The sequence below is a fragment of the Cherax quadricarinatus genome, unplaced genomic scaffold, assembly GCF_038502225.1.
Source record: "Cherax quadricarinatus isolate ZL_2023a unplaced genomic scaffold, ASM3850222v1 Contig378, whole genome shotgun sequence".
Lineage (NCBI taxonomy): Eukaryota > Metazoa > Arthropoda > Malacostraca > Decapoda > Parastacidae > Cherax > Cherax quadricarinatus.
Window position 1 is genome coordinate 1 of NW_027195404.1, and position 24,518 is coordinate 24,518.

Here is a 24,518-nt window from a genome sequence, read left to right on the forward strand (position 1 = left end):
TGCCAGCAACTAGTGGTGATGTGAGTGAATTTAAGGCCAGCAAAGGTTGGTTTGAGAGATTTAAAGGGAAGGGAAGTAACCCCGGAAAAGGACTTGCCACCTCAAGTCCTAATGGAAGGGGATTCCCCTTCTAAACACTAAGACCATCAACACTCTCCCCTCCTCCCATCCCAACAATCATCACCAGATCTTCAATAAAGGTAAGTGTCATGTAACTGTGCAAGTCTTCTTCATTTGGTGTGTATTAAAATTAATATTTCATGTGGTAAAAACAATTTTTTTTCATACTTTGGGGTGTCCTACACGGATTAATTTCATTTCCATTATTTCTTATGGGGAAAATTAACTTGACTAACAATAATTTTGACTAACGATGAGCTCTCAGGAACGGATTAATAGCGTTAGTCGAGGGTCCACTGTAATTGAATCATTGTTTTCACAAAAAGCATTTTTGAATATATGAATATATCTTTTGTCTTATACAAATTAGATTCACTTATAATTAATAATCTACTGTACAACTATGAAATAATTACTATCCTACTGTACAACTATGATATACTGTAATCCTTAGTGTTAAGTAGTCTGTAAGCCAATAATGTTAAGTTTCCCATAATGCCTAGGCATGATAGAGGCTCTCTTTGCATTACAACCCACTATTGTAAATACAAAATCTCAATGTACTGTTTGCAAAGACATAAAATAAATAAATAAATATATAAATAAATAAATAAATAAGAAAAAATTTTGTTCTTATTTTTTCGACTTTTGAATTTTTTTTCTCATTAACTTTGCCTACGCCCCTTAAGAATGCAGTGTTACAGTGTTCAACAGAAGTTTGTGGATAATGGAATGTGGGTGCAGGAGGGAAGAAGAGCGATTGGTGGAATGACAGGGTAAAGAGAGTAATAAGATAGGAATAGTAAGCATATGAGAGGTTTTTACAAAGTAAAAGTGATATAAAGAGGAAGGAGTATATGGAGGAAAAAAGAGAGGTTAAGAGAGTGGGGAAGGAATGTAAAAGGAGAGCAAATGAGAGAGTAGGTGAGATGCTGTCAACAAATTTTGCTGAGAAAATCAAATGTTTTGGAGTGAGGTTAATAAATTGAGAAAGCCTAGTGAACGAATGGACTTGACAGTTATAGAAGAGGAGAGTAGAGTTATTAGATATCTGCAACAGAACACACAGACATAACACGGCACAAAAACCTCTTTGACATCCCCCACTTATGACTCAGCCTGTGTAAAAATTCAATATGCATATAAGACATTAAGATCTGAAAGTCCCTTCCTGAAGCATTAACCCTTTGAGGGTTTCGGACGTACTAGTACGGCTTACGCACAGGAGTTTTTGATGTACTAGTATGCATAAATTTAGCGTCGTCAGATCTCGCGGGAAAAGGCTGGTAGGCCTAGATGTGAAAGAATGGGTCTGTGTGGTCGGTGTGCGTGGTAGAAAAAAAATCTGGGACCCAGTGGTGCATTGTGGGAACGCCATCTTAGTAAACAATGTCCACCATGCCTCGTGGTAAGAAGCTCCTCACTCCTCGGCGAATTGGGACACTTTCGTTCCCCAGTGACAGTTCTAATACAGATGGAAGTGCCAGTGAAGATGAGTTTCAAGGTTCTGGTGAGGTTTTGACCGAAACTAATGACAATAACATCGGTAATAGTGAGGAAAACCCAGACGACCCTCAGCCTTCCACCTCTGGTGCTGGGCCGTCTTGTTCACGTTCAGTTGTACCAGAATCCAAGAGGAAACTCCTATTTTCCCAAATCCCAGACTCAGATGAGAGCATTTGTGATGATAGTGATAGTGAATATGAACTACAGCTCTTCAAACTAGTTCCAGTAGTGATAGTGAAGTGCAATATTCCCCAGTGAAGCGTCAGTATATACAACGATATATGCGCTCTGGTAGTGTGCCATATGCTATTCCAAGGGGAAGGAGTACATCTCGGAGTACATCCCGTGGCTGTACAACAGGAACAGACAGTGAAAATGACGATGATACTGTTGCAATTGGGATGGAAAATGTGAGTGGTGGTAGTGGTGCCGGCGGTGAGGCACCAGCAGTGGGCCATGCTGCCACCTACGCTGCCACCCACGCTGCTGCCTCAGCTGATCTACAACAAAGGCCACCATCCCCCACCCACCCACCACACCAGCCTCCACAACCACAACCTCCACAACCACAACCTCCACAACCACAACCTCCACAACCACAACCACCTGTCATTGCCCAGTACCCACCAGCTGACCGCACCTGGGATTGGCAGGAAGCTGTCAATTTTGTTCCAAATCCCCACCAGTTTGATGACAGCCAAAGTGGAATACGGCCATCTTGTACACTTGGAAACAATGCCACTGAACTGGAATGTTTCGAGTTATTCTTTGACGAACCCCTGATGGAAAGTATTGTCATGGAAAGCAACACATACTACGAGTACACCATGGCAAACACATTACTTTTACCAAAATCACGTCTACACCAGTGGAAGGAGGCAACTGTGGCTGAGATGTATCTTTTCTTTGCCACAATAATGCTTATGCCACATGTGTATAAGCACAAAGTGAAATCATACTGGTCAACAGACCGCCTGATTGCAACCCCAGGTTTCAGTGATATAATGCCAGTGAATCGATTTGTGCTGAAAGAGAAATTCAGTACGCATTTTTATCCCTTCAGGAAGCTTGTAATTGACGAGTCTTTGATTCTGTTCAAAGAAAGACTCTCTTTCAAGCAGTATATACCAAGCAAGAGGAAACGCTTTGGTATAAAGTTGTTTGTGCTTTGTGATTGTTACAGTGGTCTGGTATTGGATATTATTGTGTACACTGGAAGTTATACATTGCAAAATACCAGGAAGTTATTGGGCATCTCTGGTGATGTGGTTAGAACAATGATAGAACCATACCTTGGTAAGGGGCATACTATATTATTTACGGATAACTGGTACACAAGCCCCTCACTCAGTGATTTTTTGCGAGTGAACATGACAGATGTGTGTGGCACAGTGCGTGCATATCGGAAACATATGCCCAGGTTTGACGCTGGCACTCGTAGAGGTGAGGTGCAGGCGTTTGCTGCCAATGACATCATGGCATTTCGGTGGCATGACAAATGAGATGTCACACTGTTGTCATCAGTTCACCCTAATGAAATGGCAGACAGTGGCAGGCAGCATAGAGAGAGCAATGAACCCATTCTAAAACCTGCAGCTGTGATTGATTACACCTTCAACATGTGTTCAGTGGACAAATGTGACATGCAGATTGGGTTTGCTGATTGTGTTTGCAAGAGTTATAAGTGGTACATCAAACTCTTTTTCCATCTTCTGGACATTTCCACGCTCAATGCTTATAATATGTATAAGATGAGGACCAGAAACAAACCACAGTACGGCGAATTCTGTTTGTCATCAGACAAATAGTATTCAAGTACCAAGGAAGAACACCTGCAATTGACCGCCCACCAAATTATCAACAACTACCTGCTCGTCTGAAGCATGGTGATCACTTCCTAGTAAAACTGCCTGCTACTGCTTTCAAGAAAAAGGCTCAGAAGAGGTGTTACTTCTGTGCACATACAAAAAAACGCCCACAACAATGCAGAGACACTCGTTTTATGTGTGAGGAATGTAAAACACCACTGTGCATGACACCATGTTTCAAAGACTTCCACAGGCTGCAGAACTTCTAGAAACATATCCTGTGACTGTATATGCATATATAAAATATAGAAAAATAGTAATAAACAACATTTCATATCGTTTGTTTGTGTAAATATTTTCTATAAACAAAATACACACTGTAATGACAACAGTGTTTATGCCCTTATTGTGTAATATTGAAAAAGAAATAACTTACAAAATACTGATCATATTGGTCTCAGAGGCCATAAAAGTTACTCAGAAAAAGAAAAACTGAAAAATAATTGAAAATAGTACATAAATAAGGAAATAGAAAAATACCGGGTGACGGCAGTCGGCGATGTTACCAGATGTTGTTCAGTTTTGGCAAACTTCACGCCTCCATATCTCGGTAAGTATTGATGGTAAATAATTTTTGTTTAGCCTATAATGTTTAGAAAAAAAAAACTATTTTTTTATAAGAAAAATAATTTTTTTTTTTAAATTTGGCCGACCCTGAGAACGAGTTTCTGAGAGGGCCTGCCTACCCTCAAAGGGTTAAAAGGTTTGCTATCTGCCAGTCGATTCAGAGCTTTTGTTAAAAATCACCTCAACTCAGTGTAATCCAGATGGGAATATGCTATATCATACAAAATCAGGTTTCATCAAAGTCTAGCTTTCACTTTACAGTGCTTTGCTAATGCAGTGGTTTTCACTTATATACATTCTTCATTTTTTTGGACTTTCTACAATAAATATATTCACCACTCACTATAAGCTAAGGAAGAGAATATTTTATGGTAAGGTAAGTATTTTAAGGCAAGTAATGCTCTGTTACTCACTTAATACATGACAATGTAAACATGTCATTAGGTTGTTATATGCATTTGAAAGTGAAAAAAGACTGTTTCACTTTACAGTGATTTTTCACTTTCTAGCAGTAGTCTGGAATCTAACCTGCTGTATAAGTGGGGGCCACCCTCTATTGTAATTTAAATAACTTGCTATATCTTCTCCATCTCTATTCAGTCACTCCACAAAACTAAAAGTCATTGTACTTGTTTAAATAATATGTACTTTTTTTGTAACAAACCAACTGTGATTAGCTATCTTTCCTCATGGGGGAAAGCCATTAAAGTTTGTCTTGGATATGAAAGTGTTAAAATCCCTCTCTGATACCAGATGGGAAGCACATACTATGGCAACAGCAGTAATTCTGAAGCCTTTCTTTAAGATTTTGAAAGCCTTAGAATGTCTAGCTTAAGACCAGTTGCAAAAGGGAGACACTGAAAGAGAAGCAGACAGTATTGCCAATAAGACACAAAAATTGGAATTAGTTTTTTATGTTGATCATGTGGGATGAAATTTTTGCCAATAGTTTCATAGAACAAGTCAAGTTCTGCAAAATGAGGATGTAAACTTGAAAATGTGCAGATCTGAATGGGTCAGTAGCTGACCAATTATTCTCTTAAGAGACGACTTTGAAAGATTTCAAGCACTTGCAAAGGAAGTACTACCAGATCTTAATTACAGTGCAGCTCAAACATGTAAACATATCAGAAAAAAAGGTACCCAGTGACAGAGATGCACCAGAAGTAGATCTGAATGCCAGAGATAAATTTCATATTGCTACCTTTTACACAACTGTTGACTAACTAGAAACCCAGATGAGAAGAAGAGAGGTGTACAAAGATATAGCAGACAGATGAGGAGAGGTGTACAAAGAAACAGCAGACAGATGAGTGAGATGTACAAAGAAATACCAGACAGATGAGAAGAGAAGTATACAAAGAAACAGTAAACATATGAGAAGAAGAGAAGCAGTGTACAAAGAAATAGCAGACAGATTTTCTTTTCTAAGAGATATACCAAATAATGTGACTTCATCTACTGAAACCAAAAGGTATTCTTGGTGTTCTCAAAAGCTAATTGATAGTTAACCAAAGGACTTAGACACTAGTCTCTGTGCTGAGCTTCAGTAGTTTTACCCATATGTGTGCCTAAGTTTAGTGCAACAAAAAATGTTAGAACCAGATTCAGTCATGATGAACTTTATAAAATAATTTCAAAAGACAAACTTGATTGTACGGCAGGTTAGGCTCCAGACACGCACTGACCAGCAGACCCATTCTTTCATATGTAGGCCTACCAGCTTTCTTCCTCCAGATTTGAAGGCACCAGAATTTTGGCGTATAAATACAGGATCGACACTGGCTGTTAAACAGTACATGTATGGGACCGACCCTGAAAGGGTTATATACAATACAGTAGGGCCCCACTTATTCGGCAGGTTAGGTTCCAGGCTACTGCCAGAAAGCAGATATTGCCGAAAAGCAGAACGCCATTTTTTCCACTTATAAATGCCAGGTAACAAGTTTACGCTATCATGTATTACGTTAGCAATAGAATTAGACGACATTAAAAACAATAAAAAGTAAAATCCACACACAGTACACACCTTAAAATAATTGTAGTCTTAATGTAGGGTGAGAGGTGAGTTTAATTTGTAGGAAGTCAGATTTTCGCTTAGCAGATTACAATGGGCTTAGAGAACACTTATCATCTTTGGACTGGGGTAATGAAGAGAGCTATCAATATGACAGCTTTCTGAACACTATACATGCTGCCCAAAGAACATTTATCTCGTATAAAGAAATTAGATTGAATAAAAATGACCCAAAATTGGTGAATAATAGGCTCAAATATCTTTTAAGGCAGAAGAAAGGAATTTATAGGCGTATCAGTACAGTGGACCCCCGCATACCGTCGGCATCACATAACGTTCAATCCGCATACCGCTCGCTTTTATCACAAAAATTTTGCCTCGCATACCGCTCAAAAACCCGCTCACCGCTCTTCGTCCGAGACGCATCCAATGTGCGCCCTTAGCCAGCCTCACATGTGCCGCCGGTGGCATTGTTTACCAGCCAGCCTCCGCGGTAACATCCAAGCATACAATCGGAACATTTCGTATTATTACAGTGTTTTTGGTGATTTTATCTGCAAAATAAGTGACCATGGGCCCCAAGAAAGCTTCTACTGCCAACCCTACAGCAATAAGGGTGAGAATTACTATAGAGATGAAGAAAGAGATCATTGAAAAGTATGAAAGTGGAGTGCGTGTCGCCGACCTGGCCAGGTTGTACAAGAAACCCAAATCAACCATCGCTACTATTGTGGGCAACAGAAATGCAATCAAGGAAGCTGTTCTTGCCAAAGGTTTAACTGTGTTTTCGAAACAGAGATCGCAAGTGATGGAAGATGTTGAGAGACTCTTATTGGTGTGGATAAATGAAAAACAGCTAGCAGGAGATAGTGTCTCTCAAGCGATCATAAGCAAAAAGGCTAGGAAGTTGCATGAGGATTTAATTAAAAAAATGCCTGCAACTAGTGATGATGTGAGTGAATTTAAGGCCAGCAAAGGTTGGTTTGAGAGATTTAAGAAGCGTAGTGGCATACATAGTGTGATAAGGCATGGTGAGGCTGCCAGTTCAGACCACAAAGCAGCTGAAAAATATGTGCAGGAATTCAAGGAGTACATAGACAGTGAAGGACTGAAACCTGAACAAGTGTTTAATTGTGATGAAACAGGCCTGTTTTGGAAGAAAATGCCAAGCAGGACCTACATTATTCAGGAGGAAAAGGCACTCCCAGGACATAAGCCTATGAAAGACAGGCTTACTTTGTTGATGTGTTCCAATGCTACTGGTGATTGCAAAGTGAAGCCTTTATTAGTGTATCACTCTGAAACTCCCAGACCGTTCAGGCAAAAGAATGTCCTCAAGGAGAATTTGTGTGTGCTGTGGAGGGCAAACAGTAAGGCATGGGTCACTAGGGACTTTTTCTATGACTGGTTACACCATGCATTTGCCCCCAATGTGAAAGATTACCTAACTGAAAAGAAATTAGAACTTAAGTGCCTCCTGGTGTTAGACAATGCCCCTGGTCATCCTACAGACATGGCAGAGCGACTTTATGGGGACATGAAATTCATTAAGGTGAAGTTTTTGCCTCCTAATACCACTCCTCTCCTGCAGCCCATGGACCAGCAGGTTATTGCAAACTTTAAAAAACTGTACACAAAAGCTCTGTTTGAAATGTGCTTTGTAGTGACCTCAGAAACTCAACTGACTCTAAGAGAGTTTTGGAGAGAGCACTTTAATATCCTCAATTGTGTAAACCTTATAGGTAAGGCTTGGGAGGGAGTGACTAAGAAGACCTTGAACTCTGCTTGGAAGAAACTGTGGCCAGAATGTGTAGACAAAAGGGATTTTGAAGGGTTTGAGGCTAACCCTAAGAGGATTATGCCAGTTGAGGAATCCATTGTGTCATTGGGAAAGTCCTTGGGGTTGGAGGTTAGTGGGGAGGATGTGGAAGAGTTGGTGGAGGAGGACAATGAAGAACTAACCACTGATGAGCTGATAGATCAACTTCAACAGCAAGAGGCCAGACCTGAGGAAACTGGTTCAGAGGAGGGGAGAGAGAAATTGAAGAAGTTGCCTACTACAAAGATTAAGGAAATCTGTGCAAAATGGCTTGAAGTGCAAACCTTCATGGATGAAAATCACCCTCACACAGCTATTGCAAGCCATGTTGGCAACCTGTACACTGACAATGTTGTGAAACACTTTAGGGAAGTCATAAAGGAACGAGAGGTACAGGCCACTATGGACAGATATGTTGTGCAAAAGAAGTCCAGTGACTCTGAAGCTGGTCCTAGTGGCATTAAAAGAAGAAGGGAAGTAACCCCAGAAAAGGACTCGACACCTCAAGTCTTAATGGAAGGGGATTCCCCTTCTAAACACTAACACTCTCTCTCCCCTCCTCCCATCCCATCAATCATCACCAGATCTTCAATAAAAGTAAGTGTCATGTAATTGTGCATGCCTTTTTCAGTTTGTGTGTATTAAAATTAACATTTCATGTGGTAAAATTTTTTTTTTTTTCATACTTTTGGGTGTCTTGCACGGATTAATTTGATTTCCATTATTTCTTATGGGGAAAATTCATTCGCATACCGATCATTTCGCATAACAATGAGCCCTCTTGCACGGATTAAAGTCGCTATGCGGGGGTCCACTGTATATTGACATTAAGAGGGACGTTGAAAAGGGGATAAGAAAAGCTAAATGGGAGTACAAAATTAAAGTTGCTAGGGATTTGAAAACTAACCCAAAAGGTTTCTTCCAGGTGTATAGAACAAAATTTAGAGATAAGATAGGTCCCCTTAACCCTTTCCGGGTCGACAGGCCCTCTCAGAGTCTTGTTCTCAGGGTCGGCCAAATTTCAAAAAAAAAAAAAAAAAAATATTTTTCTTATGAAAAGATAGAAAATCTTTTCCTGATCATAATGACACCAAAAGTATGAAATTTGATGGAAAACTTAGGGAATTATGCTCTCGCGAAGTTAGCGGTCTCGATGATGTTTACGCATCGGCGATTTTGCCCACTTTGAGCCCTATTTTTGACCAATTCCAGTGTACTTGTCGACAAAAATCATAACTGTTTTGCAAGAACTCCATTTTTTCTATCGAATGAGTGCAAGAAACCACCCATTTACCGATTTCAACTATCCAATACAGTGGTCAAAATTTAACAATTTTGTCAATTTCACACAAATTTCAAAAGATGCCAGTTTCCGAATAGGGTCCAAAATAAACAAGAAAGACATTCCTGGCACTAAAATAACATTTCCTCTGTTCATTAGTCACATCCTCATGCCCCTATTACATTCTTTTGCTTTCCACTTTGAATTTTTATTCTCACAAAAAAGTAGAAGATTTACTATTATGCAGGCTACTGCATTGGTGTAGAAATGGTATAAATAATATCAGCGCACTTGTGAAAGAATACTAGACTCACCAGTTGACGTGTATTGGATGCATAGTATGATTTGTTTACTTTTGAAATTTGGTAAAAATCGAACATTTCTGCTATTTTGAGCTCAATTTCAAGGTACTTTTCTTTGTAAAACCAGTCAAAATCATCTCAATTTCTGTAATATGTCTTCCATTCTATAAAATGAGACCAGAAAAACTAGAATACAACAATAAATACCATACGAAAATACAGTGCAAAGTCACTGATTTAATCCAAAAACACAGTCAAAGTTTTTTTTTTTCTCATTACGCTTTGTGTGCTGCACGATTTTTTTTATACTGCGCACACTGAACACATAGACCCATTCTTTCATATGTAGGCCTACCAGCTTTCTCTCAATAGATTTGAGGGGGCTAGAATTTAGGCGTACTAGTATGTCAAAAACCCTGGTGCGTAAGCTGTACTAGTACGGCCGAAACCCTGAAAGGGTTAAAAATAACTATGGGCATCTTACTGATAAAGAGAATGAAATGTCCTTGATTTTAAAATTACAGTCACTAGTGAAATGGTTGTGAAATAAATAGACCGACTGAAACAAAATAAATCACCGGGTCCTGATGAGCTTTTTTTCAAGGGTTCTTAAGGAATGCAAACTGTAACTATGTGAACCATTAACTTGTATTTTTAATTTACCTCTTCAAACAGGTGTAGTGTCTGATATGTGGAAGATGGCTAATGTAATTCCTATTTTTAAAGCTGGGGACAAGTCGTTCCTGTCAAATTACTGCCCAGTAAGCCTGACCTCAATTGTAAGCAAATTACTAGAGTCAATTATAGCTGAGATTATAAGAAGCCATCTGGATAAGCATAGTCTGATTAATGATACTCAGCATGGATTCATGAGAGGCCATTCTTGTCTAACTAATTTATTAACTTTCTTCAGTAAAGCTTTTTGTTAGATGAAGAATGAGGGGAGACATGATCGAAGTGTATAAGTGGAAGATGAGTATTAATAAAAGGGATATAAATAAGGTCTTGAGGATATCTCTCCAAGAGAGAACCCACAGTAATGGATTCAAATTAGACAAGTTTGCATTTAGGAAGCATATAGGAAAGTATTGGTTTGGAAATAGGGTAGTTGATGAGTGGAACAGTCTACCTAGTTGGGTTATTGAGGCTAAAACCTTGGGTAGTTTCAAATTTAGGTTGGATAAATACACGAGTGAGAGGGGTTGGATTTGAGTGGGACTTGCACAAGAGATAATAGAATTATCAAAGCTTATTGTCTGGGTAGAATTGAAAATTGGGTTGGGCAAATATTCTGTTCGTGATATTGATTGTGAAAGACCTGTCTAGTATGGGCCAACAGGCCTGCTGCAGTGTTTCTCCTTTTTGATGTTCTTATGTTCTTAAGTTTTCCATCAGCTTCGTACTTTTGTGTTATTACCATTGGGAAAAGATTCTCCATCATTCTATAAGATTTTTTTTTTTCTTTTTTTTTGACCCTGAGAGTGATTTAATCCTTTGACTGTCACATCCCCAATTCCTGAGGTGTCTCCTGGTGTCACAAAATATTTGAAAAAAAAAAATTTTTTTTCTTATGAAATAATAGAGAATCTTTTCCCGATGGTAATGAGACCAAAAGTACGAAATTTGATGGAAAACATACGGAATTACACTCTTGCGAAGTTAATGACCTCGGCAGTATTTACGAAACGGCGATTTTACCCACTTTGAGCCCTGTTTTCAGGTAATTCCATTGTTCCAGTCGGCCAAACTCATAACTATTTCTTTAGAACTCCATTTGGTCTATTGACTGAGTACAAGAAACTGCCCATTTACCAATTTCAACTACCCAATAAAGTGGTCAGAAATTGGCAATTTGGCCAGTTTCACACAAATTAAAAAATATGCCAATTTCAAAATAGGGTCCAGAATGAACAATGCAGTGCATTGTTCATCAGTCACGTCTCCAGGCCCCTCTGATATTACTCTTGCTTTCTATTTTGAATTTTTATTCACACAAAATATAGAAGATTTACTGTTATGCAGACTACTGCAATATTGTAATAATTGTATAAATAACATCAACCCATTCATGACTGCTTATTAGAATGACTAGTTGGACATTTATTAGGCAATGACATCATTTGTTTACACTTGAACATCGGCAAAAATCAAACGTTTCCCCTTCTTTGAGCGCCATTTCAAGGTTCTTTTCATAGCAAAGGCAATCAAAATCACCTCTATTTCTATAATGTTTTCCATTCTATCAAATGTGACTACAAAAATGAGAATATAGCCATAAAAACTATACGAAAATACACCTCAAAGTCGGCGTTTTAATCCAAGAACACTGTTGGAGTTTTTTTTTTCTCATTATGCACTGCATGCTGCAGGATTTTTTTTTTATATGGTGCACACTAACCACACAGACCCATTCTCTCACATGTGGGCCTACGAGCTTTCTCCTGCTTCATTTGAAGCCGCTAGAAATTTTGAGTATATATACATCAAACATATTGGCTCGTAAGACGTATATATACGACCGAAACAAAAGGTTAAGGATCGGGGGTTTCAAACCTCAAAGGGTTAATATCACAGCAGTGAAATGGATACAACAGTCCTGGGGCATATTATCAAAGATACGGTACTATGCTCCACAATCAGCTCTCCTGGTACTCTACCATTCACTCTTATACCATTATCTCACATATGGAATTTGTGCATAGGGATCAACAACATTAAATCACCTAAGACCTCTAATAACCCAGCAAAAGGCAGCAGTCACAATGATAAGAAATTCTCACTCCCGCCAGCATACTCCACCAATTTTCAAAAGTCTAAATCTGCTCACCATTAAGAACATCCATACTTATTCATGTGCCTACTACATACACAGAACAATACACACAAATATAAACCCTCCACTCAAACTTCTCCTCACCAACCTTAACAGGACACATGACCATAACACAAGACACAGATCTCTATTTGATGTACCTCGTGTCCATATCACACTTTATAAAAACTCTATGCACATGAAGGGCCCCAAAATATGGAATTCATTACCAGAAGATACTAAAGTAGCCCGGTCTGAAAATCAATTTAAGACTCTTCTCAAAAGCCACTTAATTGCCTTAGACTAAATGCTAAATACCCAGTGCTCACATACTCAATTATGTATTCCCATATCATAATTTCAACAATTACTTTGGAACCTTTTATCCATTGTTGACAGGAATATAATTGAATCATTGTTTTCACAAAAAGCATTTTTGAATATATGAATATATCTTTTGTCTTATATAAATTAGATTTACTTATAATTAATAATCTACTGTACAACTATAATATAATTAATATTCTATTGTACAACTGTGATATAATCCTTAGTGTTAAGTAGTCTGTAAGCCAATAATGTTAAGTTTCCCATAATGCCTAGGCATAATAGAGGCTCTCTTTGCATTGCAGCCCATTATTGTAAATACATAATCTCATTGTACTATTTGCAGAGACATAAATAAATAAATAAATAAATAAATAAATAAATAAATAAATAACCCAGTAATAACAACATCATGATAAGAACATAGAGAATTTTTCTCATGATTTTACCATTTTTTTTTTTTTTGTATGTTTTCTTGGATAACTTGCATTTACGGTGGACCCCTGACATACGATATTAATCCATTCCAGAAAGCACATCGTAAGATGAAATTATCATAAGTCGAATTAATTTTCCCCATAAGAAATAATGGAAATCAAATTAATCCTTTCAAGACACCCAAAAGCACGAAAAAAAAAAAATTTACCACATGAAATATACATTTTCCTACACACAAAAAGAAGGATACATGCACAATATATATTGTGCATGTACTAATGTACTAAATGAAGAATAAATGACACTTCCCTTTATTGAAGATGTGGTGATGAGTGATGAGACACTGTTTGTGTCCTAGGAGTGCCTTTTCCTCCTGAGTAATGTAGTTCCTGTTTGGCATTTTCTTCCAGAACAGGACTTAAAACACTGTGTATGCCACTACGATTCTTAAATCTCTCAAACCAACCTTTGCTGGCCTTAAATTCACCAATATGAGCACCAGTTCCGGGCATTTTTCCTGTTTACCTGGGTGATAGTCGACTGGTGTGGGCTGCATCCTGGGGGACAAGATTAAGGACCCCAGTAGAAATAAGTTAGACAGTCCTCGATGACACACTGACTTTCTTGGGTTTTCCTGGGTGGTTAACCCTCTGGGGTTAATTGTTTCTCGGTATTCTCAGTAAGCCCATGGTGGCTTATTTAGCAGTTACAAGCACTAAAGACACTGGAATAATACAAAATTTATCGAATGTGTGCATGCAACCGTCCTCTCTGGCTTGTAAACAATGTCACACTAGCTCAGTTGAGGCGCTCAAGCCAGACGGACCAAACGGCCACGTTAGGGATGAATGATGTAAGTCAAGTTTTTCAACATAGGTCGGGGTCAAATTTTAACGCTGACAAGCATCGTAAGTTGGTTTTATTGTAGGTTGAGGCCATCATAAGTCGGGGGTCCACTGTATATTATGGGTGTGTATTATGGTGGTAAAAAATCTTGTCGTACTTATGTGTACCTTTGCCTAAATAAATTTACTAACCTCACCAATCCATGTCAGCAAACAGTCCACAACCTTCCACCTGAACAAACACTCCATAACCTTCTACCTCAAGAAACAATCCACAACCTTCCACCTCATCATCAATCCATAACCTTTCACCTCAGCCTCAGTAGGATCACAGCATCCCTCTCCAATCTGTTGAGAATCATTGACATTCTTCTTTGCAAATATACAGGGTCTAAAGCCAGCAACAAACAACAAAATACCTTTCATCCGTGGACTGCTTTCAGAGGCAAAGGCAATGTTCGCGGCTTTCACTGAGACCCACATAAAGGATCACTTGGACAATGAAATATGGATCCCAGGTTACAATCTATACAGATGTGACAGAGTGAATAGGCAAAAGGGGGGGGGGGTGGCCTGTACATTGCAGAGTCACTTGTTTGCACAGAACTGCTTAATGCCTCAAATGATGTAGTGGAAGTTTTAGCAGTAAAGGTCGAGAACCAAAACCTAGTCATTGTGGTAGTCTACAAGCCTCCGGATGCAACATCCCAGCAATTCCAGGAACAGCTGTTAAAAATTGACCACTGTCTGGAAAATCTTCCAGCTCCTGCACCCAACATCTTACTCCTGGGGGATTTCAACTTAAGGCACCTAAAATGGAAGAATATAGCAAATAATATTGTTGCAGTAATAACACCAGGAGGCAGCTCTGATGAAAACTCACACTCACACGAGCTTTTAAATCTCTGCACAAAATTCAATTTAAACCAGCAAATAATAGAGCCTACTAGACTGGAGAATACACTAGACCTCATCTTCACTAACAATGATGATCTGATAAGAAATGTCACCATATCAAAAACAATATACTCAGATCACAACATAATTGAGGTTCAGACATGTATGCGTGGAGCCCCAGACCGACATAATGAGATTAGTCACGATGGAGCATTCACCAAATTCAACTTCAATAACAAAAACAAAGTGGGACCAAGTAAACCAAGTCCTAACCGATATAAGCTGGGAAGATATACTAAGCAACACAGACCTCAACTTATGCCTAGAACAGATTAACTTTGTGGCACTCGATGTATGCACAAGGCTTATTCCTCTAAGAAAAAGGAGGAGTAGATGTAAAATAGAAAGAGACAGGCGCTCCCTTTACAGGCGACGGAAAAGAATAACAGAGCGGCTAAAAGAGGTCAATATATCTGAAATGTGTAGGGAGATACTGGTCAGAGAAATAGCAAGCATCGAACTTAAGCTAAAGGAATCTTATAGGAGTCAGGAATCGCGGGAAGAACTAAAAGCCATAAATGAAATCGAAGGAAACCCAAAGTATTTCTTCTCCTATGCCAAATCAAAGTCGAGAACAACGTCCAGTATTGGGCCCCTACTTAAACAAGATGGGTCCTACACAGATGACAGCTAGGAAATGAGTGAGCTACTCAAGTCCCAATATGACTCAGTTTTTAGCAAGCTGCTAACCAGACTGAGAGTTGAAGATCAAAATGCATTTTTTATGAGAGAGTCACAGAATTTGGTTAACACAAGCCTATCCGATGTTATCCTGATGCCAAATGTCTTCGATCAGGGGCCCATGCACTCTGCCCCAGGGCCAGACTCCTGGAACTCCGTGTTCATCAAGAACTGCAAGAAGCCCCTATCACGAGCCTTTTCCATCCTATGGAGAGGGAGCATGGACACGGGGGTCGTCCCACAGTTACTAAAAACAAAAGACATAGCCCCACTCCACAAAGGGGGCAGTAAAGCAACAGCGAAGAACTACAGACCGATAGCACTAACATCCCATATCATAAAAATCTTTGAAAGGGTCCTAAGAAGCAAGATCACCACCCATCTAGAAACCCATCAGTTACACAACCCAGGACAACATGGGTTTAGAACAGGTCGCTCCTGTCTGTCTCAACTATTGGATCACTACGACAAGGTCCTAGATGCACTAGAAGACAAAAAGAATGCAGATGTAATATATACAGACTTTGCAAAAGCCTTCGACAAGTGTGACCATGGCGTAATAGCGCACAAAATGCGTGCTAAAGGAATAACAGGAAAAGTCGGTCGATGGATCTATAATTTCCTCACTAACAGAACACAGAGAGTAGTCGTCAACAGAGTAAAGTCCGAGGCAGCTACGGTGAAAAGCTCCGTTCCACAAGGCACGGTACTCGCTCCCATCTTGTTCCTCATCCTCATATCCGACATAGACAAGGATGTCAGCCACAGCACTGTGTCTTCCTTTGCAGATGACACCTGAATCTGCATGACAGTGTCTTCCATTGCAGACACTGCAAGGCTCCAGGTGGACATCAACGAAATCTTTCAGTGGGCTGCAGAAAACAATATGAAGTTAAACGATGAGAAATTTCAATTACTCAGATATGGTAAACACGAGGAAATAAAATCTTCATCAGAGTACAAAACAAATTCTGGCCACAAAATAGAGCGAAACACCAACGTCAAAGACCTGGGAGTGATCATGTCGGAGGATCTCACCTTCAAGGACCATAACATTGTATCAATCGCATCTGCTAGAAAAATGACAGGATGGATAATGAGAACCTTCAAAACTAGGGAGGCCAAGCCCATGATGACACTCTTCAGGTCACTCGTTCTATCTAGGCTGGAATATTGATGCACACTAACAGCACCTTTCAAGGCAGGTGAAATTGCTGCTCTAGAAAATGTACAGAGAACCTTCACGGCACGCATAACGGAGATAAAACACCTCAATTACTGGGAGCGCTTGAGGTTCCTAAACCTGTATTCCCTGGAATGCAGGCGGGAGAGATACATGATTATATACACCTAGAAAATCCTGGAGGGACTAGTACTGAACTTGCACACGAAAATCACTCACTACAAAACCAAAAGACTTGGCAGACGATGCAACATCCCCCCAATGAAAAGCATGGGTGTCACTAGCACGTTAAGAGACCATACAATAAGTGTCAGGGGCCCAAGACTGTTCAACTGCCTCCCAGCATACATAAGGGGGGATTACCAACAGACCCCTGGCAGTCTTCAAGCTGGCACTGGACAAGCACCTAAAGTCGGTTCCTGACCAGCCGGGCTGTGGCTCGTACGTTGGTTTGCGTGCAGCCAGCAGTAACAGCCTGGTTGATCAGGCTCTGATCCACCAGGAGGCCTGGTCACAGACCGGGCCGCGGGGGCGTTGACCCCCGGAACTCTCTCCAGGTAAACTCCAGGTATTCAGTGGTACCTCTACTTACATGTTTAATCTGTTTCATGACCTTGCTCGCATCTTGATTTGCTTGTTTGTTGAGTCAGTTTTCCTTATTTAAATTAATTGAAATGGAATTAATCCATTCCATTGGAATTCCAGGTATGACAAAATACTTCAGTATTTCCCTAATATCAACTCTACGGCTTATTTATCTGTCACAATTCATCGAGTATGACGTAGTAAACAATATTAACAACATAGCAACATGATATATACACTAGAATGAATGAAATACAGTGGTACCCTGAGTTTTGAACTTTCTTCGTTTCAGAAGGCTGTTCGAGTGCCGTTTCCAAACAAATTTTTTCCCTTAAGGAATAATGTTAAATAGATTAATCTGTTTCAGACCCCCAAAAATAAAATACTCTTATAAAAGCACTTACAATAATACACTTACATAATTGGTCAGGTTGGGAGCTAGTGGTAGTGGCTGTGGTGGCATAGCTGCCATTGTTGTTGTTGACTACATACCTTCCCTATGCTCTTATTATGACAGAAAATGGAGTGTTTGTGAGGCAGACTGCATTAGATCACTATGTAGTTTCATAAGGAAAATAATAATAATAATAATGTAAACAAATTATATAGTACTACAGCATTTAACTTGGAGATGGAGAAGAGATGCTGGGGACAGCGGCGTATGCTGTCAGGAGTTCATTTCGTTTTGTCCTTTTTCTATTGAGTAATCGCTTAATTGCTACACTCTTAATGCTACACTTTGTTATTGAACTTAACTTCTACAATTTTCATTTTATGTTACTTTATTCATTGATTTTTGGCTTTTTCTCCACGCTTTTCACATTTTCATATGCAAGGTGTTTCAATAAAAAACTGCCCAAGGAGGTTTGTTTCTTTCTCTCTTTCAGATTCCTTGTACTTTAGTATAGTACATATCGTAGAAGTGCTATGCTGGTACTGCCTGGCCAGGTCCTTAACCCTCACACCTAATCCATATTTATCAATGATTTCCTGCTTTGAATCCATGGTAATTATCCTCTTTTTCTTCTTGGCACTCTGCTGTGGACTTGCTTTCTTAGGACCCATGGTTAGAAACAAGAAATATCGCAAAATAACTGCATGAAATGTAAGGAAAACATGAGAATTCCTTCAACCCTGAGGTAAGCTCCGTAAGCACACGTGAACTGGTGAGCTTTGTTTTGATACGCACTGCCATCTCGTGGTGGCGTGCTCAAACTAACTTATTTTATGTAGTACGTACATATTATTATTATAATTATTATTATAGTATTAAGTATTATTATACAGTGGACCCTCAGCTAACGATATTAATCTATTCCTGAAATCTCATCGTTAGCTGAAATTATCGTTAGCTGAATTAATTTTCCCCATAAGAAATAATGGAAATCAAATTAATCCGTGCAAGACACCCCAAAGTATGAAAAAAAAAAACTTTTACCACATGAAATATTAATTTTAATACACACGAACTGACACTTACCTTTATTGAAGATCTGGTGATGATTGATGGGATGGGAGGAGGGGAGAGTGTGGAAGTTGTTGATATTTAGAAGGGGAATCCCCTTCCATTAGGACTTGAGGTATCAAGTCCTTTTCTGGGGTTACTTCCCTTCTTCTAATGCCACGAGGACCAGCTTGAGAGTCACTGGACCTCTGCCGCACAACATATCTGTCCATAGAGGCCTGTACCTCCCGTTCCTTTGTGACTTTCCTCAAGTGGTTCAAAACATTGTCATTGTAATAGTCACCAGAACAGCTTGCAATAGCTGTGTGAGGGTGATTTTCATCAGAAAAGGTTTGCACTTAAGCCACTTTGCACACATTTCCTTAATCTTTGAAGTAGGCAACTTCTTCAATTTCTCTATCCCCTCCTCTGAAGCAGTTTCCTCAAGTCAGATCTCTTGCTGTTGAAGATGATCTTGCAGCTCATCAGTGGTTAGTTCTTCGTTGTCCTCCTCCACCAACTCTTCCACATCCTCCCCACTAACCTCCAACCCCAAGGACTTCCCCAATGCCACAACTGATTCCACAACTGGCATACACTTCTCATGGTTAGCCTCAAATCCTTCAAAATCCTTTTTGTCTACACATTCTGGCCACAGTTTCTTCCAAGCAGAGTTCAAGGTCCTCTTAGTCACTCATTCCCAAGCCTTACCTATAAGGTTTACACAACTGAGGATGCTAAAGTGATCTCTCCAAAACTCTCTTAGAGTCAATCGAGTTTCTGTGGTCACTACAAAGCACTTTTGAAACATAGCTTTTGTGTAGAGTTTTTGGAAGTTTGAAATGACCTGCTGGTCCATGGGCTGCAGGAAAGGAGTGGTATTAGGAGGCAAAAATTTGACCTTAATGAAGCTCATGTCCCCAGAAAGTCGTTCTGCCAAGTCTGAAGGATGACCAGGGGCATTGTCTAACACCAGGAGGCACTTAAGGTCTAATTTATTTTCATTTAGGTAATTTTTCACAGTGGGGGCAAATGCTTGGTGTAACCAGTCATAGAAAAAGTCCCTAGTGACCCATTCCTTAGTGTTTGCCCTCCACAGCACACACAAATTAGCCTTGAGGATATTCTTTTGCCAGAACGCTCTGGGAGTTTCAGAGTGATACACTAATAAAGGCTTCACTTTGCAATCACCATTAGCATTGGCACACATTAACAGAGTAAGCCTGTCTTTCATAGGCTTATGTCCTGGGAGTGCCTTTTCCTCCTGAGTAATGTAGGTCCTGCTTGGCAATTTCTTCCAAAACAGGCCTGTTTCATCACAATTAAACACTTGTTCAGGTTTCAGTCCTTCACTGTCTATGTACTTCTTGAATTCCTGCATATATTTTTCAGCTGCTTTGTGGTCCAAACTGGCAGCCTCACTATGTATGCCACTACTCTTCTTAAATCTCTCAAACCACCTTTGCTGGCCTTAAATTCACTCACATCATCACTAGTTGCAGGCATTTTTCTAATTAAATCCTGATGCAACTTCCTAGCCTTTTCACTTATGATCGCTTGAGAGATGCTGTCTCCTGCTATCTGTTTTTCGTTTATCCACACCAATAAGAGTCTCTCAACATCTTCTATCACTTGCGATCTCTGTTTTGAAAATACAGTTGCACCTTTGGCATGAACAGCTTCCTTTATTGCCGTTTTCTTGGGCACAATAGTAGCGATGGCTGATTGGGGTTTACTATACAACCTGGCCACCTCGGAGACACGTACTCCACTTTCATACTTAGCAATGATCTCTTTCTTCATCTCCATAGTAATTCTCACCCTTATTCCTGTAGGGTTGGCAGTAGAAGCTTTCTTGGGGCCCATGGTCACTTATTTTGCAGATGAAATCACCAAAAACTCTGTAATAATACGAAATGTTCCGATTGCATGCTTGGATGTTACCGCGGAGGCTGGCTTGTAAACAATGCCACCGGCAGAACATGTGAGGCTGGCTCAGGCCGGACATAGACGCATCTCGGACAAATAGCGTTGAGCGAGTTTTTTAGCGCTATGCGAGGCAAAATTTTAGCAATAAAATGTATCGCTATGCGGATTTAACATTATGTGATGCCAACTTTAGGCGGGTGCCCACTGTATAGGGGGATAAGTCTGTTGAGTATACCTGGAAAAGTGTATGGTAGAGTTATTGTTGAATGAATTAAGAGTAAGACGGAGAATAAGATAGCAGATGAACAAGGAGGCTTTAGGAAAGGTAGGGGGTGCGTGGACCAGGTGTTTACAGTGAAACATATAAGTGAACAGTATTTAGATAAGGCTAAAGAGGTTTTTGTGGCATTTATGGATTTGGAAAAGGTGTATGACAGGGTGGATAGGGGGCAATGTGGCAGATGTTGCAGGTGTATGGTGTAGGAGGTAGGTTACTGAAAGCAGTGAAGAGTTTTTACGAGGATAGTGAGGCTCAAGCTAGAGTATGTAGGAAAGAGGGAGATTATTTCCCAGTAAAAGTAGGCCTTAGACAAGGATGTGTGATGTCACCTTGGTTGTTTAATATAGTTATAGATGGGGTTGTAAGAGAAGTAAATGCGAGGGTCTTGGCAAGAGGCGTGTAGTTAAAAGATAAAGAATCACACATAAAGTGGGAGTTGTTACAGTTGCTCTTTGCTGATGACACTGTGCTCTTGGGAGATTCTGAAGAGAAGTTGCAGAGGTTGGTGGATGAATTTGGTAGGGTATGTAAAAGAAGAAAATTAAAAGTGAATACAGGAAAGAGTAAGGTTATGAGGATAACAAAAAGATTAGGTGATGAAAGATTGGATATCAGATTGGAGGGGGAGAGTATGGAGGAGGTGAATGTATTCAGATATTTAGGAGTGGACGTGTCAGTGGATGGGTTTATGAAAGATGAGGTGAATCATAGAATTGATGAGGGGAAAAGGGTGAGCTGTGCACTTAGGAGTCTGTGGAGACAAAGAACTTTGTCCTTGGAGGCAAAGAGGGGAATGTATGAGTAACCATCTCAGACCACTAATTACCCAACAAAAGGCTGCAGTTAGAATAACAAATTCTCACTATAGGCAGCACACTCCACCAATATTCAATACACTAAACCTACTCACCATACAAAACATCCATACTTATTACTGCACCTATTACATACATAGAACACTTAACTCTGATATTAACCCTCCCCTCAAACATCTCCTTGCCAACCTCAACAGAACACATGACCATAACACAAGGCACAGATCACTCTTAGATGTTCCTCGTGTCCATCTCACACTATGTAAAAACTCAATGCACATAAAAGGCCCTAAAATCTGGAATTCATTACCTGTAAATATAAAAGAAACACTACCTGTTTATAAATTCAAGTCTCTTCTCAAAGATCACTTACTCACCCAAAACCAAATAAATACTGAATAACTGAACCTTATAAATTATTATTATTATCACACTGGCCGATTCCCACCAAGGCAGGGTGGCCCGAAAAAGAAAAACTTTCACCATCATTCACTGTCTTGCCAGAAGGGTGCTTTACACTACAGTTTTTAAACTGCAACATTAACACCCCTCCTTCAGAGTGCAGGCACTGTACTTCCCATCTCCAGGACTCAAGTCCGGCCTGCCGGTTTCCCTGAATCCCTTCATAAATGTTACTTTGCTCACACTCCAACAGCACGTCAAGTATTAAAAACCATTTGTCTCCATTCACTCCTATCAAACACGCTCATGCATGCCTGCTGGAAGTCCAAGCCCCTCGCACACAAAACCTCCTTTACCCCCTCCCTCCAACCTTTCCTAGGCCGACCCCTACCCCGCCTTCCTTCCACTACAGACTGATACACTCTTGAAGTCATTCTGTTTCGCTCCATTCTCTCTACATGTCCGAACCACCTCAACAACCCTTCCTCAGCCCTCTGGACAACAGTTTTGGTAATCCCGCACCTCCTCCTAACTTCCAAACTACGAATTCTCTGCATTATATTCACACCACACATTGCCCTCAGACATGACATCTCCACTGCATCCAGCCTTCTCCTCGCTGCAACATTCATCACCCACGCTTCACACCCATATAAGAGCGTTGGTAAAACTATACTCTCATACATTCCCCTCTTTGCCTCCAAGGACAAAGTTCTTTGTCTCCACAGACTCCTAAGTGCACCACTCACTCTTTTTCCCTCATCAATTCTATGATTCACCTCATCTTTCATAGACCCATCCGCTGACACGTCCACTCCCAAATATCTGAATACGTTCACCTCCTCCATACTCTCTCCCTCCAATCTGATATCCAATCTTTCATCACCTAATCTTTTTGTTATCCTCATAACCTTACTCTTTCCTGTATTCACCTTTAATTTTCTTCTTTTGCACACCCTACCAAATTCATCCACCAATCTCTGCAGCTTCTCTTCAGAATCTCCCAAGAGCACAGTGTCATCAGCAAAGAGCAGCTGTGACAACTCCCACTTTGTGTGTGATTCTTTATCTTTTAACTCCACGCCTCTTGCCAAGACCCTCGCATTTACTTCTCTTACAACCCCATCTATAAATATATTAAACAACCACGGTGACATCACACATCCTTGTCTAAGGCCTACTTTTACTGGGAAAAAAATTTCCCTCTTTCCTACATACTCTAACTTGAGCCTCACTATCCTCGTAAAAACTCTTCACTGCTTTCAGTAACCTACCTCCTACACCATACACTTGCAACATCTGCCACATTGCCCCCCTATCCACCCTGTCATACGCCTTTTCCAAATCCATAAATGCCACAAAGACCTCTTTAGCCTTATCTAAATACTGTTCACTTATATGTTTCACTGTAAACACCTGGTCCACACACCCCCTACCTTTCCTAAAGCCTCCTTGTTCATCTGCTATCCTATTCTCCGTCTTACTCTTAATTCTTTCAATTATAACTCTACCATACACTTTACCAGGTACACTCAACAGACTTATCCCCCTATAATTTTTGCACTCTATTTTATCCCCTTTGCCTTTATACAAAGGAACTATGCATGCTCTCTGCCAATCCCTAGGTACCTTACCCTCTTCCATACATTTATTAAATAATTGCACCAACCACTCCAAAACTATATCCCCACCTGCTTTTAACATTTCTATCTTTATCCCATCAATCCCGGCTGCCTTACCCCCTTTCATTTTACCTACTGCCTCACGAACTTCCCCCACACTCACAACTGGCTCTTCCTCACTCCTACAAGATGTTATTCCTCCTTGCCCTATACACGAAATCACAGCTTCCCTATCTTCATCAACATTCAACAATTCCTCAAAATATTCCCTCCATCTTCCCAATACCTCTAACTCTCCATTTAATAACTCTCCTCTCCTATTTTTAACTGACAAATCCATTTGTTCTCTAGCTTTCTTAACTTGTTAATCTCACTCCAAAACTTTTTCTTATTTTCAACAAAAATTTGTTGATAACATCTCACCCACTCTCTCATTTGCTCTCTTTTTACATTGCTTCACCACTCTCTTAACCCCTGTCTTTTTCTCCATATACTCTTCCCTCCTTGCATCACTTCTACTTTGTAAAAACTTCTCATATGCTAACTTTTTCTCCCTTACTACTCTCTTTACATCATCATTCCACCAATCGCTCCTCTTCCCTCCTGCACCCACTTTCCTGTAACCACAAACTTCTGCTGAACACTCTAACACTACATTTTTAATCCTACCCCATACCTCTTCGACCCCATTGCCTATGCTCTCATTAGCCCATCTAT